This window comes from Phodopus roborovskii, unplaced genomic scaffold (assembly GCF_943737965.1).
Source record: "Phodopus roborovskii unplaced genomic scaffold, PHOROB, whole genome shotgun sequence".
NCBI classification, from domain to species: Eukaryota; Metazoa; Chordata; class Mammalia; order Rodentia; family Cricetidae; genus Phodopus; species Phodopus roborovskii.
In genome coordinates, this window is record NW_026126487.1 from 2,196,644 (window position 1) to 2,202,762 (window position 6,119).

Consider the following 6,119-nt stretch of genomic DNA (forward strand, 5'->3'; position numbering starts at 1 on the left):
CACCTTCCGCTCGGACGCCGGTGCCCAGTGGCTCTCTCACTGTCCATCAAGGACGTGCTTCCGGGAGGAGGGGCTCTCCGTCCTGCCAATCAAATCAGCGCCGGTAGGGTGGGGCCCCGCTTGTCCCTCCCCTTATGTAACAGCGCTCCAAGGCAAGCTGTCAATCAAAGAAGCTTCCATCCCTAGGGAGGTGGGGGGGGAAAAGCAAATAGGTACCCAGTCGCCATTGGACACGGTGTGTGCCAGTCACCATGGAGACCCGCCCAGAGGTTTATGCGGCAGCCACAGGGCGCCGCCTGTTACCCAGGAAAGGGCTGGACCTCCACGTCGGGGACTCTGAGCCAGTGGCTAGTGTGGGAGGGCTAGAAGCTCCCTAGTAGGAGTAAGTAGGAGAAAGTGGAAGTAGTAAAATTGATGTTATACAGAATTTATTAATAAACTAACTCCAAGATCAGTACTGTACTAACCAGGCTTGTTAGGAACAATTGCATAAATGTTTGTTCCTAGGGATTGCCCATAACCAAAGAGACAACACTGATTTTACAGCCAGCCATTAAGCCCATTGCCATATCAGAGAATGCTTCTCTAACAGGCAGTTCAAGGGAAGTAGGGCAGGGGGACAAATGTCTTTAAGTACTGCCCTGAAATAAAGCCCCATTTCTCTTCTGGAGAAAAGCATAATTCTGCCAGGTGGGCAAGATGACCTTGGGTAACAACTATTAGAAAAGAACAACACTGATGTGCTTAGAAATAATTCACTGGGTGGTGATGGCACAGGCCTTTAATCCCATCAATGGGGAGGGGAGGAGGAGGAAGGAAAGAAAGGAGAAAAAAGAAAAAAGAAATAATTTTGGCAAAATATTCTACTTTGTAAACCTCCCATCTGCCCAAGTGGCCAGATTTGCAGCCTATAGTCTCTGTTATTAAACAGCCTTTCTGTGTTTTTCCTGAGTGTACAGAGTGAATTCTCACTGGAGGGCTCACTCCTCTGCTTCAGGGGCCACACCCAATTTCTGCAGGTGAGGCAGGGGGAGCAGATGTCTCTAGCCTGCAGTAGGAGCTCCTCCACGGACTTGCTGGGCACCTTGAGAAGCAGGGAACTACAGTGTCACAGGGTCTCCGTGGCCCACTCCTGCATTGCTCCTGTTACTAGCTCTCTCTTTGACCTGAAACACTTGTGACCTTTTCCTGCTCAAATGCCTCCCACTGGGCACATTTCAAGTTCAATAAAACCCAACCTCCCCGGCTTTCAAGACACCCTTTACTGGGCTCTACCCCATTCTGTGAAGGCTGCCATTGGCCTTAATGCCTCTGAGCCCTCTAATCCATCACCACACAGTACTGAACAATCCTGGTCCCCTTCCCCTCAGTCCCCCCCCCCCCCCCACACACACACACTTTTTTTTTTTTTTTTTTTTTTTTTGACACAATAACACTTGGGACTTTTCTGTGGCCTCGTCACTGGGTGCCTTCCACTCAGGAGGAGTCTTGCCTGAGCAGTTAACTTCTTCCATTTCGGTTGCCACCAAGATTCTGGTAAATGACTTACTAAGTGCAGGAAGCCAAACTCATGATGACAATCCCAAAGATTGGTTCTGATATCCCAGCTTCCTCCCACAGCTGAAAACAGTTGTGAGCTGCTTCCTCTCCTCAGCTTGGATACATTTAGGAATGTCCTGTTAGTACTAGTGTTAAAATAAGAAGAGGAGCTGAAAGTCTTTTTCCATGGCCACACAAAATCTCCTCTGCAATCTCTTTAGCCCAGTTTCCCCCAGGGCTGCCATCCTCTGAGACGGCCCATGATTTCCAGCTTCCCCAATGCCCTGTTGACAAAGAGTCCACTCACAGAGCAGGTCCCTCCACTGAGTTTGTTTCATGCCTGCATCCCACCTCATACTGGATACCCAGACACATGATCCCAATGCCAGATTGCTTATTCCTGCATATGGCAGCCACCAGGTCCAGCTCCGTCACATAGCAAGGGGGCTTCTCACACTGTGCAATGGCATTGCACTCCTTCCTCGTGGTGAGCTTTGTTAGTCGAATGGCTGCAGCCAGGAGGAGTCCAAGGTATAACAAAATACAAAGTAATATGCCCTCCAGAAGTCTCTTTTGATGGGCAGGAATACCTTTCATCAGAAGAAATGCCAGCATGTGTCAGTGACCAGACATGGGCCACTGGGTCTCTGAATAGAACGAAAGGAGTCAAAAGCCAGGAACTAAGTGGCCACAATTAGGGACAGAATAATTTACCCCTGGACTTTAGGGAGAGGGGACACACAATGCCACTGGAGTTCAGAGCATGTCACTTTCTGTGAAGAGCATATGTAGGGGCAACCAGAGGCGAGCAGAAGACAATTCCATGAGTTTAGTGGCAGGGCTGAGAGCTGAGTGAGTTCCCAAATAATTAAGGGCTAGAGTGGAGAAAAGCAAACCGTGGGTTAGATTTGGGGTAGGAGTTACAAATGGAGACTTCAAGGAATGGTGATCTAGATCAGAGGCTCTCACCTGTGGGTCATGACCCCTTTGAGGGATGAATGGCCTTTTCACAGTGGTCACCTAAGACCATTGGGAAACAAATGTCTATATTACAGTCCATAATGGTGGCAAAGTTATAGTCATGAAGTAGCAACAAAAGTAATTTTATGAAGCTGAGTGGTGGCAGCACACACCTTTAATCCCAGCACCCGGGAGGCGGAGACAGGCAGATCTCTGAGTTCAAGGCCAGCCTGGTCTACAGAGTGAGTTCCAGGACAGCCTCTAAAGCCTGTCTTAAAAAAACAATAATAATAACATTAATCATGATAATAATAATAATTTTATGGTTGGGGATCACCATGACATGAGGAACTGTATTAAAGGGCCACAGCATTAGGAAGGTTGAGAACCACTGATGCAAATGTTTGGATTAAGTTACTGGCTAGTCAGACCACTCCCTGAAATGAAAAATGGTGCAGGTTTAGTGAAGGAAGTGAAGGTTTGGTCAGGGGTTGAGGGTTTGGTGTGGGGAGTGGGGGTTTGGTCAGGGGTTGAGGGTTTGGTGTGGGGAGTGGGGGTTTGGTTGAGGGTTTGGTGTGGGGAGTGGGGGTTTGGTTGGGGTTGAGGGTTTGGTGTGGGGAGTGGGGGTTTGGTTGGGGTTGAGGGTTTGGTGTGGGGAGTGGGGGTTTGGTTGAGGGTTTGGTGTGGGGAGTGGGGGTTTGGTTGGGGTTGAGGGTTTGGTGTGGGGAGTGGGGGTTTGGTTGAGGGTTTGGTGTGGGGAGTGGGGGTTTGGTTGGGGTTGAGGGTTTGGTGTGGGGATTTGGTTGGGTTTGAGGGTTGGGTGGAGGTTGGAAAGAAATGAGAGGTTATCATTTTTTCCTGCTTTTGTTGCTGACACAGCCTTGCTTTCCATAAGGCCAAGCCCTTCTGGGTTTCCCATTGATTTTCTAATAGGAAAAGCCAGCCTTCTCAGGATCACTGTTAGCTGTGTCTGGTGCACAAGTCCCCAAGCTCCCCATGGAGTGTTCTTCCTCTCCCTGAAGGCCTGCTGCTCACCACAGGAGGGGGCATTGCCCTCTCAGCACAAACAACTTTTGCATTGCCCTTTCTTTGGGAGCTGGTGTGACAAGGGTCCATTTCTCACACTAATCAGTAAGCTGTGTGGAGGAGGAACCATGACTGTTGGGCTCTCCATTGTTTTCTGCATCCAGCTTCTTGCCAGGATGGAGCAGGGACACAAAAACTGCAGAAAAGGAAAGGGTGACTGAAGTAAGTTTGCGCACTCCTTGCTGCACCGCAAATGGATTGAAATGTGGTTTGTCCTTCTGATATTCAGAAGGACACTGATTTCCAAAGGGCCTGTGACCACAGGTGAGGCACCTTTCAGAGGGGTACAGTTCTTGTGGGACTCCATCAGCACTGCAATGACGGATCACAGTGTTGTCAGCATGCCTACATATGCCATCCACTAAAACCACAAGCTGGGGCCCTGGGACACTCTTCTTCCCTCAGTCAAGTCATCTGAAGCAGAAAGACCCGCCCTAAATCTGGGCCACATTTTTCTCAGATAAAAGGACACAGAAGGAGGGAACTGCTTTTTGCCTGCTGTCCCTGCTTACCTCTCTTGATGGCAAGCCAGCCTTGCTTTCCTCAGGTACAAACAGATCCAGAGCTGGTCTGCAGAGACACAAAGCCTTGTGGTCTGAAAAAACCACTGGGTTCTCAGGCTCTCCAGTGCGAGACAGCCATTGTCAGACTGCAACATAAGTATATATATATATTAGATATGTTACAGATAGCTAGATAGATAGATAGATAGATAGATAGATAGATAGATAGATAGATAGATAGATATGGGGTACACACACACACACACACACACACACACTATCACTTCTATATCAGTTCTATTCTTTCACTGTCACCACAATATTGTTACAAAGTGTGGCCACATCTTTTTTCTATACTTTCCTGATTGCCTTTTCTGTTTTCTGCCATGAAATGAAGCATCGCCCGCTTTCACCAGATGCCAGCACCACACTCTTGGATTCCAGTCTAAGGAATCATAACTAAAATAATCTTTTACTCTTTACAAATCACCAAGTCTCAGGTATTGTAGTATAGTAACAGAAAACAAACTAAGACAAGTCACTAAGGAAAGGACAGTGGGTACAGATGTGCCCAACTGTCATCTGGGTCAAGAGTTTGAGGTCAGCCTGTGCTATGTACTGTCTCCAAAACAAAACAAAAAACCAGGATGGCTTATTTAAAGAGCAGTGAATGAAGTGGCAGTCTCAAAGAACATAACATGATTACAAATTGTTGAGCTCAGAAAACAGTTCATCCTAGGCTTTACCTGTTGTGCCAATTCGAGCTAATCATTACCTTGACCAGATTAGGATCACCAGGGAGACAGCCCCAGGGGTATGCCTGTAGGATTATCTGGATCATGTTAACTGAGGTGAGCTTGATTGGTCACTGTGGGTGGCGCCATTCCCTAACTGGAACTCTAGACTACAGGAATAGAGAAAGGGGGCTGAGCAGAAGCAAATATGCATTGCTCACAGGGCAAGGACAGCTGCTTCAAGCTTCTGCTGCCTTCACTCCCCTGCCATGAGCCCAAGCAAGCCCTCCCTGGAGCTGCTATTGCTGGGTATTTTATCACAGCAAAGACAGGCAACTAAGACACCTATTCAAAAAAAAAAATCCTCTGAAGAAACCCTTTTTACATTTATTTATGTGGGAATGGGAGGGGTACGTCCTCTCCTTCCACCATGAGTTCTCAGGTTGGAACTCGGGTCACCAGGCTTGGTGGCAAGCATAGTTGCCTTTCAAAGCATTTGTATTCTATGGTGTTTATCAGTCCAAAGCTCTGGAATACATCTGATATGAAGATTGTCTCAAAGGTCCTTTTTGCCAGAGCATGTCATGGACCTTGATCCCTGTGAGTGCTCAGAACTTGCAGTCGTGTCCCATCAGGAAGACAGTCACAAAATCTCTTCTTCGGTCCCCAGAAGTTAACTGTACAAATCAATTTTAATCTCTCATTTCCTATCAAAGATCTAAACAGAAAGAAGAAAGGGAGTGATGAGGCTGGTTTCTATCTGGAACCATTTGTCCCAGTACTTCCTGAAGCGTGGAGCCCTGTATCTTTTTTTAACTGAATGGATTTAAAGGAGGATATTAAATAAAAAATGAGTCCATTGTGAAGAATTGTGAGGCCCAATTTAGAATGACAAGTTGGTTAGATTAAGAAATAACTAGAAGTTGTACTGGTGACATGGTTCAGTGACTAAGGGTGCTTGCTGCCAAGCCTGATGACCTTGAGTTAGAGCTCCAGGACCTACATAGTAGGAGAGAACTGGCTCCTGTGAGCTTTCTTCTGACCTCCACATATGTGCCTTGGCATGTACACATGTACACACACACACACACTATAAATAAATACAAATGTAAAAATGTCAACATTGACTAGATGTCCCGGCTGGAAGAAGTACCTTGCTGGAGATGTGTCAAGGTTTACAGCTTGCCCTGACCCTTCCTTCCCAGGGCTCTCCCCTACTTTCTGGCTAACATGGGTTAAACAGCTGTGTTCCAGTAGACCCTCTTTGTTGTGTCTTAGTTACTGCTCTCTCTCTGTC